The 13,758-nt window shown below is 44.9% G+C and overlaps 1 protein-coding gene across 2 annotated transcripts in view; it reads left to right on the top strand.

Annotated features, from left to right (window-relative positions):
* Positions 1 to 13,758, top strand: part of LOC106585926 (BMP-2-inducible protein kinase) — a 77,951-nt gene that overhangs the window by 27,643 nt on the left and 36,550 nt on the right. The window lies entirely within an intron of this gene.

Below are 13,758 nucleotides of genomic sequence, written 5' to 3'. Positions count from 1 at the left end.
TCTTTCTAGTAGTAGACTAATTGTTAGTTTAGTGCTGAATATTTTTTTTTATTTAACTAGGCAAGTCAGTTAAGAACAAATTCTTATTCACAATGACGGCCTAGGAACAGTGGGGTTAACTGCCTTGTTCAGGGGTAGAACGACATATTTTTACCTTGTCTGTTCAGGGGATTCGATCTTGCAACCTTCCGGTTACTAGTCCCAACGCTCTAACCACTAGGCTACCTGCTGGTTACTGGTCCAACGCTCTAACCACTAGGCTACCTGCTGGTTACTGGTCCAACGCTCTAACCACTAGGCTACCTGCTGGTTACTAGTCCAACGCTCTAACCACTAGGCTACCTGCTGGTTACTAGTCCAACCCTCTAACCACTAGGCTACCTGCTGGTTACTGGCCCAACGCTCTAACCACTAGGCTACCTGCTGGTTACTAGTCCAACGCTCTAACCACTAGACTACCTGCTGGTTACTAGTCCAACGCTCTAACCACTAGGCTACCTGCTGGTTACTGGCCCAACGCTCTAACCACTAGGCTACCTGCTGGTTACTAGTCCAACGCTCTAACCACTAGGCTACCTGCTGGTTACTGGTCCAACGCTCTAACCACTAGGCTACCTGCTGGTTACTGGTCCAACGCTGTAACCACTAGGCTACCTGCTGGTTACTGGTCCAACGCTCTAACCACTAGGCTACCTGCTGGTTACTAGTCCAACGCTCTAACCACTAGGCTACCTGCTGGTTACTAGTCCAACGCTCTAACCACTAGGCTACCTGCTGGTTACTAGTCCAACGCTCTAACCACTAGGCTACCTGCTGGTTACTGGTCCAACGCTCTAACCACTAGGCTACCTGCTGGTTACTGGTCCAACGCTCTAACCACTAGGCTACCTGCTGGTTACTGGTCCAACGCTCTAACCACTAGGCTACCTGCTGGTTACTGGTCCAACGCTCTAACCACTAGGCTACCTGCTGGTTACTAGTCCAACGCTCTAACCACTAGGCTACCTGCTGGTTACTAGTCCAACGCTCTAACCACTAGGCTACCTGCTGGTTACTGGCCCAACGCTCTAACCACTAGGCTACCTGCTGGTTACTAGTCCAACGCTCTAACCACTAGGCTACCTGCTGGTTACTAGTCCAACGCTCTAACCACTAGGCTACCTGCTGGTTACTGGCCCAACACTCTAACCACTAGGCTACCTGCTGGTTACTGGTCCAACGCTCTAACCACCAGGCTACCTGCTGGTTACTGGTCCAACGCTCTAACCCCAGGCTACCTGCTGGTTACTAGTCCAACGCTCTAACCACTAGGCTACCTGCTGGTTACTAGTCCAACGCTCTAACCACTAGGCTACCTGCTGGTTACTAGTCCAACGCTCTAACCACTAGGCTACCTGCTGGTTACTGGTCCAACGCTCTAACCACTAGGCTACCTGCTGGTTACTGGCCCAACGCTCTAACCACTAGGCTACCTGCTGGTTACTGGTCCAACCCTCTAACCACTAGGCTACCTGCTGGTTACTGGTCCAACGCTCTAACCACTAGGCTACCTGCTGGTTACTGGTCCAACGCTCTAACCACTAGGCTACCTGCTGGTTACTGGTCCAACGCTCTAACCACTAGGCTACCTGCTGGTTACTGGTCCAACGCTCTAACCACTAGGCTACCTGCTGGTTACTGGTCCAACGCTCTAACCACTAGGCTACCTGCTGGTTACTGGTCCAACGCTCTAACCACTAGGCTACCTGCTGGTTACTAGTCCAACGCTCTAACCACTAGGCTACCTGCTGGTTACTGGTCCAACGCTCTAACCACTAGACTACCTGCTGGTTACTAGTCCAACGCTCTAACCACTAGGCTACCTGCTGGTTACTAGTCCAACGCTCTAACCACTAGGCTACCTGCTGGTTACTAGTCCAACGCTCTAACCACTAGGCTACCTGCTGGTTACTGGTCCAACGCTCTAACCACTAGGCTACCTGCTGGTTACTGGTCCAACGCTCTAACCACTAGGCTACCTGCTGGTTACTAGTCCAACGCTCTAACCACTAGGCTACCTGCTGGTTACTGGTCCAACGCTCTAACCACTAGACTACCTGCTGGTTACTAGTCCAACGCTCTAACCACTAGGCTACCTGCTGGTTACTAGTCCAACGCTCTAACCACTAGGCTACCTGCTGGTTACTGGTCCAACGCTCTAACCACTAGGCTACCTGCTGGTTACTGGTCCAACGCTCTAACCACTAGGCTACCTGCTGGTTACTAGTCCAACGCTCTAACCACTAGGCTACCTGCTGGTTACTGGTCCAACGCTCTAACCACTAGGCTACCTGCTGGTTACTGGTCCAACGCTCTAACCACTAGGCTACCTGCTGGTTACTGGTCCAACGCTCTAACCACTAGGCTACCTGCTGGTTACTAGTCCAACGCTCTAACCACTAGGCTACCTGCTGGTTACTAGTCCAACGCTCTAACCACTAGGCTACCTGCTGGTTACTGGTCCAACGCTCTAACCACTAGGCTACCCTGCTGGTTACTGGCCCAACGCTCTAACCACTAGGCTACCTGCTGGTTACTGGTCCAACGCTCTAACCACTAGGCTACCTGCTGGTTACTGGTCCAACGCTCTAACCACTAGGCTACCTGCTGGTTACTAGTCCAACGCTCTAACCACTAGGCTACCTGCTGGTTACTAGTCCAATGCTCTAACCACTAGGCTACCTGCTGGTTACTGGTCCAACGCTCTAACCACTAGGCTACCTGCTGGTTACTAGTCCAACGCTCTAACCACTAGGCTACCTGCTGGTTACTAGTCCAACGCTCTAACCACTAGGCTACCTGCTGGTTACTGGTCCAACGCTCTAACCACTAGGCTACCCTGCTGGTTACTGGCCCAACGCTCTAACCACTAGGCTACCTGCTGGTTACTGGTCCAACGCTCTAACCACTAGGCTACCTGCTGGTTACTGGTCCAACGCTCTAACCACTAGGCTACCTGCTGGTTACTAGTCCAACGCTCTAACCACTAGGCTACCTGCTGGTTACTAGTCCAATGCTCTAACCACTAGGCTACCTGCTGGTTACTGGTCCAACGCTCTAACCACTAGGCTACCTGCTGGTTACTAGTCCAACGCTCTAACCCCTAGGCTACTCTAGACTGAAGGTTCTTTGTTTGCGGATGTTCCATAAGAATAGGAAGATGCCGGATGGTCACAGAATGTGCGTGGGGGGGGGGGGGAAACGATTGGCGTTGAATGACAACTAACGCTTCCGTTGAAGAATCCCTACAGCTGACCAATCATTGACGAAGGTTCTACTGACTTGCACATGTCAACACAAAAACAAACAAAACAAAAGTGGCCAAACTGTTCCGATTGGAAAGCATGCGGACGCCTTTATCTATTCCCTTTATCTATTCCGGTCTCATATATCTGTCTGGCCTCGTCTGTATGAGGCTCCTACCTTGCTCTGCTCTTTCTCCCCCTCTCCTCTCTGTATGAAGCATGCGGACGCCTTTATCTATTCCGGTCTCATATATCTGTCTGGCCTCGTCTGTATGAGGCTCCTACCTTGCTCTGCTCTTTCTCCCCCTCTCCTCTCTGTATGAAGGGCAAAAAGCCCCCTAACAAACCATCTCTCCTGAGGCACTCTGGGAGAATAATGGATCCTATGGCCACTGCACTTCCGTGGTTTGTGTGTGTGTGTGTGTGTGTGTACAAAAGGATTTAGACTGATTTTAGTGAGATCCTGAGAGCATATGTTCTCTGTCAAGTAGGCAGGCAGAGACGCAGGCTCTGTTGGGGGAGAGACTGGGAGGACCAAAAAAAAACATTTCCCATCCGGACAGACCCGAGGACAACTACACCCGTTCTGTGTAGACCGTGGTCGGATCCAAATCCGAGCAGAAAAGTCAATTTTGTAAGCTACTTTATTAACCAGAGCTGATAAAGCGCGAGGCAGAGCGGTGATTCTCTGGCAGGGAGGAGGGAGAGATGAGAGACAGCAACCCACCAAGCTGACTCGTGCTCTAGTAGACTTATAGCTGCTAAAGCTAGGTTATGGATCCAACATGATTACATAGTACCTGTCTTGACTGCATCAAACCGGGGGAAAAACTAACTCGGCTAATTGACGCTGCACATGCTTTCTCATCCTACACAGTAACAAACGACTCCACTCAGAATAGAACAAAGCAGCCTACCTGTTGGCTCATTGTAGCCTATCCTTGGGGCAGCAGGGTAGCCTAGTGGTTAGAGCGTTGGGACTAGTAACCGGAATGTTGCAAGATTGAATCCCTGAGCTGACAAGGTAAAAATCTGTCGTTCTGCCCCTCAACAAATCAGTTAACCCCACTGTTCCCCGGTAGGCCGTCATTGTAAATTAGAATTTGTTCTTAACTGACTTGCCTAGTTAAATAAAGGTTTAATAATAAATAATCCTTCTCCTTTTTAAACGTTTAAGTCCATCATCCATTGGTTAGATATCTCCTAACCCCACCCCCCCCCCCAAAGGAGGCCCTATGACTGTAGCCTAGTGCTGCTTTGTTGACTTCTGATTGGCCAACAACAAGCTACACACATCACTCTTGTTTTAAAAGCAAAGAGCAGCAACATAAATAATAATAATATTAGGGGGGTCCTTCCGGACAAGCCCGTTAAAATACCAGAGGGGCCCGTTAAAAATACCAGAGGGGCCCGTTAAAAATACCAGAGGGGCCCGTTAAAAATACCAGAGGGGCCCGTTAAAAATACCAGAGGGGCCCGTTAAAAATACCAGAGGGGCCCGTTAAAAATACCAGAGGGGCCCGTTAAAAATACCAGAGGGGCCCGTTAAAAATACCAGAGGGGCCCGTTAAAAATACCAGAGGGGCCCGTTAAAATACCAGAGGGGCCCGTTAAAATACCAGAGGGGCCCGTTAAAATACCAGAGGGGCCCGTTAAAATTGCCAGAGGGGCCCGATTGCCAGAGGGGCCCGTTAAAATACCAGAGGGGCCCGTTAAAAGACCAGAGGGGCCCGTTAAAATACCAGAGGGGCCCGTTAAAAGACCAGAGGGGCCCGTTAAAATTGCCAGAGGGGCCCGATTGCCAGAGGGGCCCGTTAAAATTGCCAGAGGGGCCCGTTAAAATTGCCAGAGGGGCCCGTTAAAATTGCCAGAGGGGCCCGTTAAAAATGCCAGAGGGGCCCGTGACAATCGGATCCAACCCCAGACCCGTGACAATATTATTTAGAATTCTGGGTCCGGACTTGCTTGGGTCTGGGATCGGGTCTCTGGTGTTCGGGCACAGGCGGCTCCGTGAAGACTTCTATATTGGAGTATTCCAAATGGAGGTCAAAGGTCAGTCTTTAACCGGAGATCACTTTTTATTTCATTTTTCTTCTCTCCAAATGCTGTTAAACTATTTGGTGGAATGCGCGTTGTGGCCCGAACAGGCAAGTGACATTTTTGCCTTGAAGACAACGTTAATTTGCATTCAGATTTGCTCAAGTGGGCCTTTTCTAGAGCCTGTAAGGAAGCATTTCACAGTAAGGTCTACTACACCTGTTGTATTCAGCATTTCACTGTAAGGTCTACTACACCTGTTGTATTCAGCATTTCACTGTAAGGTCTACTACACCTGTTGTAGTCAGCATTTCACTGTAAGGTCTACTACACCTGTTGTAGTCAGCATTTCACTGTGAGGTCTACTACACCTGTTGTATTCAGCATTTCACTGTGAGGTCTACTACACCTGTTGTATTCAGCATTTCACTGTAAGGTCTACTACACCTGTTGTATTCAGCATTTCACTGTGAGGTCTACTACACCTGTTGTATTCAGCATTTCACTGTAAGGTCTACTACACCTGTTGTATTCAGCATTTCACTGTAAGGTCTACTACACCTGTTGTAGTCAGCATTTCACTGTGAGGTCTACTACACCTGTTGTAGTCAGCATTTCACTGTGAGGTCTACTACACCTGTTGTATTCAGCATTTCACTGTGAGGTCTACTACACCTGTTGTAGTCAGCATTTCACTGTGAGGTCTACTACACCTGTTGTAGTCAGCATTTCACTGTGAGGTCTACTACACCTGTTGTATTCAGCATTTCACTGTAAGGTCTACTACACCTGTTGTATTCAGCATTTCACTGTGAGGTCTACTACACCTGTTGTATTCAGCATTTCACTGTGAGGTCTACTACACCTGTTGTATTCAGCATTTCACTGTGAGGTCTACTACACCTGTTGTATTCAGCATTTCACTGTGAGGTCTACTACACCTGTTGTATTCAGCATTTCACTGTGTGGTCTACTACACCTGTTGTATTCAGCATTTCACTGTGAGGTCTACTACACCTGTTGTATTCAGCATTTCACTGTGAGGTCTACTACACCTGTTGTATTCAGCATTTCACTGTGAGGTCTACTACACCTGTTGTAGTCAGCATTTCACTGTGAGGTCTACTACACCTGTTGTAGTCAGCATTTCACTGTGAGGTCTACTACACCTGTTGTATTCAGCATTTCACTGTAAGGTCTACTACACCTGTTGTAGTCAGCATTTCACTGTGAGGTCTACTACACCTGTTGTAGTCAGCATTTCACTGTGAGGTCTACTACACCTGTTGTATTCAGCATTTCACTGTGAGGTCTACTACACCTGTTGTATTCAGCATTTCACTGTGAGGTCTACTACACCTGTTGTATTCAGCATTTCACTGTAAGGTCTACTACACCTGTTGTATTCAGCATTTCACTGTGAGGTCTACTACACCTGTTGTATTCGGCGCACGTGACAAATAAACTTTGATTTGATTTAGTGTTCCATTTGTGCATTTGCAGGACATAAAACAGGTCAAGCATCACGCCGTTCTCCTCCCTAAATTCCCTTTCCCTTCCGTGTCTCATTCACTCAAATACATTCTGACCGCTCCCTCCGCACGTGCTGAGTGAACACACAAGCTCATGTTAGGCCTATGGAAATAAATGCCTATTAAAAACATATCTGACGGGCTACAGAAGCTGCATTCTGTGCCAAATAACGACAGATGTATAAAAAAAAAATGGACTGGTTTGAAGTAGGGAAAACCATGTCTTCCAACAACGAGCTGCAGTTTTGGAATAATTGTGTCCCATCTATTTTCCCGCTAAGGCTCTTATGCAAACTGCTAGTGGAATCGGTTAGCCGCTAAGGCTCTTATGCAAACTGCTAGTGGAATCGGTTAGCCGCTAAGGCTCTTATGCTAACTGCTAGTGGAATCGGTTAGCCGCTAAGGCTCTTATGCTAACTGCTAGTGGAATCGGTTAGCCGCTAAGGCTCTTATGCTAACTGCTAGTGGAATCGGTTAGCCGCGAAGGCTCGTATGCTAACTGCTAGTGGAATCGGTTAGCCGCTAAGGCTCTTATGCTAACTGCTAGTGGAATCGGTTAGCCGCTAAGGCTCTTATGCTAACTGCTAGTGGAATCGGTTAGCCGCTAAGGCTCTTATGCTAACTGCTAGTGGAATCGGTTAGCCGCTAAGGCTCTTATGCTAACTGCTAGTGGAATCGGTTAGCCGCTAAGGCTCTTATGCTAACTGCTAGTGGAATCGGTTAGCCGCTAAGGCTCTTATGCTAACTGCTAGTGGAATCGGTTAGCCGCTAAGGCTCTTATGCTAACTGCTAGTGGAATCGGTTAGCCGCTAAGGCTCTTATGCTAACTGCTAGTGGAATCGGTTAGCCTAGGTTATAACTTCTCCCCCCCCCTAAAAATAGATACTTCCAACACTGAAAATATGCAAAAACATTAGTTTGTCATGACAATAAGCTCCGTCTACATCAATCATTAGGCCTGCTTTCCAAACAGATTGTGTGGCTGTAATTCATCACCATGCAGTGTGGAATCGTTCATCCATTTTTAAAATGCCAAAGAACAGGCAGAATAAACTGAAATAGAGAATCTGCATATCAAAGACGTTTGTTTGTAACCATGAAAAAAAATATATTTCATCTTGCCAAATTTAAACCTAGTTTTAACTGTTCTGGTGACGAGCTGCACAAATATTACTTTCAATTTTATTCTGCTACCTTTTTTTTTTTTTTTATGTAATTTAACTGTAAAATAGTTGTCTTGTTAATGACTTGGGGAAAATAAGAGCGTCTTGTCTGCAAAATGAACAAAACAAGGCTGTCATTGCACGGCCATAGGATTCTATAAGCAAACACCACTGCTGAGGTCACTGCATTTTTGAAGATTGTGTTCCACGATTTAAATATAACACTGAAACCAGTTGATATTACGGTTATCTTAAATGGCACTTGCTTTTTTATTGATTTGAATGAGGCAATTTAGTAATTATCATTTGTCTGTAATGGTTATGCTAAATTAGGCATTGTTGTGATCTGTTGGCATGTAGATAAATGCGCCAACATTTTTCAGTGTGGGCCTTCCTCTAAATAAATAAATAAATAAATAAATATATATTATTTATATATATATATATATATATATATATATATATATATATATATATATATATATTCAAAAATAAATCGGGCATATTCAAAAAATGTCAAATGCCCATCCCTAACCTTGTCAATTTAATTTCACTAACTCATCATTTTATTAGGGTTGATCCTTCCTCCTTGTTTTGACCCTTGACCTACTAATTTGTGATGAGTTTAGTCTGTTCTGTTGTGGTGATGAGGATAGCTTATCCAGATGTTATGAGGTGAGTCTAGCTGGTCCTCTAATGTAATAACATGTCTGTTTTCTTGTGGCTCTGGTACCGACTAACTGCTACTGAGAATAGGGAGAGGGGGTAGACCAGACGCAGCGTGGGACACAGGCCTTCCTTATCTTAATAGCTTATCACTGCTTTATCGTGTATACATTATTATTATCAGCGCTAATTTCTCCTTAGCAGACTGTGTGATGAGAGAATCGTGCTCCGCTGTCCTTTCACAGCCCTAAAGAGTTGACTGGCTTAGTTCAGTCTCAGATCAACGTCCCCCTCTCTCCTCTAGGTATTACATTGTGGTAATATCAACTGGTTATATTATATCGTGGAACACACACATTCACAAATGCAGTGGTGTTTGCTTGTAGAAGCCTATGGCTGTGCAATGACACAGCCTTGTTTTTGTTAATTAGCAAACAAGACTTATTTCCCGAGTCCTTATCACTGTCAAGACGCCTATTTGACAGTTTAAAAAAAACAAAACAAAAAAAAACATGCTGATTTATAACGGAACAAAATAAATCCTGATGGAATATACTATAAACATGATGTAATATAACAGAAGAAAATAAATCATGTTATTTATATATAGATATATAGATAGATAGATATAGATCTATATCTATATATCTCCGAAAATAAACGATGCCTCAATAGAACACTAGTGGTCCTGTGTGGCTCAGTTGGTAGAGCATGGTGTTTGCAACGCCAGGGTTGTGGGTTCGATTCCCACGGGTGGCCAGTACGGGTATGAAATGTATGCATTCACTACTGTAAGTCGCTCTGGATAAGAACGTCTGCTAAATGACCAAAATGTAAAATGTAGTCAAATGTGTCAAGACATTTTCCCTTGGCCATTCAGAAAGCACATTCCACCAAATAGTTTTACAGTATTTTAAAATGTTTTTATCTAAAGGCCGAGCTGTGACCTCCGTTCGTTAGATTACTGATACCCGTCCCTAGAATATAAACTGTGCTCTTGGACACATTTTTAAGGATGTTTTCAACAACACACGAATAGGTCTACCAATGGACAGTTCCCTGCTCTACTCTCGCTGTGTGACTGCTAGCTTACCTCTGCCTGTCTGCGTCGCCACTCGCAGTGGAATTCACAACACAATAAATAAATCAAAAAATACAAAATATAAAACTAGTATGTTGATTTTTAAAATGTTTCTGACCTGCAATATAATTGTTCTGAACAGCGAGTTGAAAGAGTGTTTACATTCCTCCTGCCGGCTATATATTTAATTGTTGGGTCAAACACAGGGACCCGTTGAACTCTACCTCGATGCAGGACTCTACCTCGGAGCAGTGTGTTTTTTTTTTTTGTTAGGCAACAAGGACGCCATTGTGGGGCGCTGCTTTGTTCCGGCCCTGCAACGGGTCTTTGAAGCCAGCCGCTCGATCCCCTAATGAGAGAAACACACACGTGGACTAGACACCAGCTGTAGACCTACGTGATGATAAGAAGGCTACATTATCACATCTCCACTTGTATATGTGCAGGGCTGATTCTAGGCATAATACCACTTATGTCACTTATCACCACATGTAAAGTGTTGGTCCCCATGTTTCATGAGCTGAAATAAAAGATCCCAGAAATGTTACGTACTCACAAAAAAAAGCTTTTTTCTCCAAAAAAAATTGTGCACAGATTTGTTTACATCCCTGTTTAGTGAGCATTTCTCCTTTGCCAAGATAATCCATCCACCTGACAAGTGTGGCATATCGAGAAGCTGATTTAAACAGCAAGATCATTACACAGGTGCACCTTGTGCTGGGGACAATAAAAAGGCCACTCTAAAATGTGTAGTTTTGTCACACAACGCCACAGATGTCTCAAGTTTTGAGGGAGCGTGCAATTGGCCTGCGGACTGCAGGAACGTCCACCAGAGCTGTTGCCTGAGAATTAAATGTTCATTTTTCTACCATAAACCACCTCAGATGTTGTTTTTAGAGAATTTGGCAGTACGTCCATGCTGACTGCTGGAATGTCCGCCAGAGCTGTTGCCAGAGAATATGGTAATTTCTCTACCGTAAGCCACGTCCAATGTCGTTTTAGAGAATTTGGCAGTAGAGCCAACCGGCCTTGTGTATGGCGTCGTGTGGGTGAGCGGTTTGCTGTCGTCCAACGTTGTGAACAGTGTGCGGTGGGGTTATGGTATGGGCAGGTATAAGTTACAAACACTTTGTGCATTCAAATTTTCATTGATAAAATGCAGAGATACTGTGACGAGATTCATTGTCGTGCCATTCATAAGCCACAATCACTTCATGTTTCGGTGTCCTGCACGGCCCCATGTCGCAAGGATCTGTACACAATTCCTGGAAGCTGAAAATGTCCCAGTTCTTCCATGGCCTGCTCACCAGACATGTCACCCATTGAGCATGTTTGGGATGCTCTGGATTGACATGTACAACAGCGTGTTACAGTTTCCGCTAATATTCAGCAACTTCGCACATCCATTGAAGAGGAGTGGGACAACATTCCACAGGCCACAATCAACAGCCTGATCAACTCTATGCAAAGGAGATGTCGCGCTGCATGAGGCAAATGGTGGTCACACCAGATACTGACTGGTTTTCTGACCCCTACCTCTTTTTTTTATTTTTATTTTAGCGGTCTGTGATAACAGATTAATGGGAATACAAATTGTCATATGAAATCCATAGATTAGGGCCGAATACATTTAATTCAATGGACTGATTTCCTTATGTCTACTGTAACTCAATAAAATCTTTGAAATTGTTGCATGTTGAGTTTTTACATTTTCTGCGTTTGTGTACTACCGGTCTAAAATTTGGGGTCACTTAGACATTTTCCAAAATATTTTTGTCCATCAAAATAACATCAAATTAATCAGAAATACAGTGTAGACATTGTTAATGTTGTAAATGACTATTGTAGCTGGAAACGGCAGATTTTTAATGGAATATCTACATAGGCATACAGAGGCCCGTTATCAGCAACCATCACTCGTCTGTTCAAATCCAAGTTTATCATTTTAAAAAGGCTAATTGATCATTAGAAAAACCTTTTGCAATTATGTTAGCACAGCTGAAAACTGTTGTCCTGATTTAAAGAAGCAATAAAACTGTCCTTCTTTAGACTAGTTGAGTATCTGGAGCATCAGCATCTGTGGGTTCGATTACAGGCTCAAAATGGCCAGAAACAAAATACCTTTTTTCTGAAACTCGTCAGTCTATTCTCGTTCTGAGAAATGAAGGCTATTCCATGCGAGAAATTGCCAAGAAACTGAAGATCTCATACAACACTGTGTACTACTCCCTTCATAGAACAGCACAAACTGGCTCTAACCAGACTAGAAAGAGGAGTGGGAGGCCCGGTGCACAACTGAGCAAGAGGACAAGTACATTAGAGTGTCTAGTTTGAGAAACAGATGCCTCACAAGTCCTTAACTGGCAGCTTCATTAAATGGTACCTTTCAAAACACCAGTCTCAACGTCAACAGTGAAGAGGGGACTCTGTGATGCTGGCCTTCTAGGCAGAGTTCCTCTGTCCAGTGTCTGTGTATTTCTACAACATTCTATAATAGAATTGTGTTAATTGACATGTCAAATTTAAAAGCTTATTTAATGCATCAAATAGTTTTCATTCGACATGTTTTTTGACATGCAAAGACCCAAACGATGTTCTATAAGTCACACCTCAATACTAACCTAAATGACAGTGAAAAGAAGGAAGCCTGTACAGAATAAAATCTTCCAAAACATGCATCCTGTTGTCAATAAGGTACTAAAGTAAAACTGCAAAACATGTATGGTACAAATCTTTATGTAATACAAAGAAAATACAACACATCACTGAGTATCTCGTCATATTTTCAAGCATGGTGGTGGCTGCATCATGTTATGGATATGCTTGTCGTCGGCAAGGACTAGGGAGTTTTTCAGGATAAAAAGAAGCGGAATAGTGTCGACGCACAGGCGATCCTAGAAAACCTGGTTGTCTGCTTTCCAACGCACTAGGAGACAAATTCACCTTTCAGCAGGACAATAACCCGTAACACAAGCACAAATGCAGTGCTTTCAATGTATTCACACCCCTTGACTTATGTTGTTGAAGCTTGAATTCAAAATTGTATTAAAATATATATTTTCTCACCTAAACACAATATCCGTTAATAAAGTGTCAACATGTTGTTGTTTATAAAAAAAATGTGTTTTTTTTGTTTTGTTTTTTGAAATCTTGCAAATTTATTGACATTGAAATACCGAAATATATAATTTATATATTTAATCAATTTGGCTGTAATAATACAACAAAAAGTGGAATAAGTCAAGGGTTTGAATACTATCTGAAGGCTGTGTGTGTGTGTGTGTGTGTGTGTGTGTGTGTGTGTGTGTGTGTGTGTGTGTGTGTGTGTGTGTGTGTGTGTGTGTGTGTGGCTAACCACTCTGTTCCCCTCCTCTCTCCAGGTGATTACCCGTGGTGTTCCTGGTGTGTGTGTGTGTGAGGTGCTAACCACTCTGTTCCCCTCCTCTCTCCAGGTGATTACCCGTGGTGTTCCTGGTGTGTGTGTGTGTGAGGTGCTAACCACTCTGTTCCCCTCCTCTCTCCAGGTGGTTACCCGTGGTGTTCCTTGTGTGTGTGTGTGTGTGGCTAACCACTCTGTTCCCCTCCTCTCTCCAGGTGGTTACCCGTGGTGTTCCTGGTGTGTGTGTGTGTGTGAGGTGCTAACCACTCTGTTCCCCTCCTCTCTCCAGGTGGTTACCCGTGGTGTTCCTGGTGTGTGTGTGTGTGTGAGGTGCTAACCACTCTGTTCCCCTCCTCTCTCCAGGTGGTTACCCGTGGTGTTCCTGGTGTGTGTGTGTGTGTGTGTGTGTGTGTGTGGCTAACCACTCTGTTCCCCTCCTCTCTCCAGGTGGTTACCCGTGGTGTTCCTGGTGTGTGTGTGTGTGTGAGGTGCTAACCACTCTGTTCCCCTCCTCTCTCCAGGTGGTTACCCGTGGTGTTCCTGGTGTGTGTGTGTGTGAGGTGCTAACCACTCTGTTCCCCTCCTCTCTCCAGGTGGTTACCCGTGGTGTTCCTGG

The sequence above is a fragment of the Salmo salar genome, chromosome 24 (assembly GCF_965601325.2).
Source record: "Salmo salar chromosome 24, fSalSal1, whole genome shotgun sequence".
Lineage (NCBI taxonomy): Eukaryota > Metazoa > Chordata > Actinopteri > Salmoniformes > Salmonidae > Salmo > Salmo salar.
Note: the sequence above shows the minus strand (reverse complement) of the source record. Positions and strands in the feature narration are given on the sequence as shown.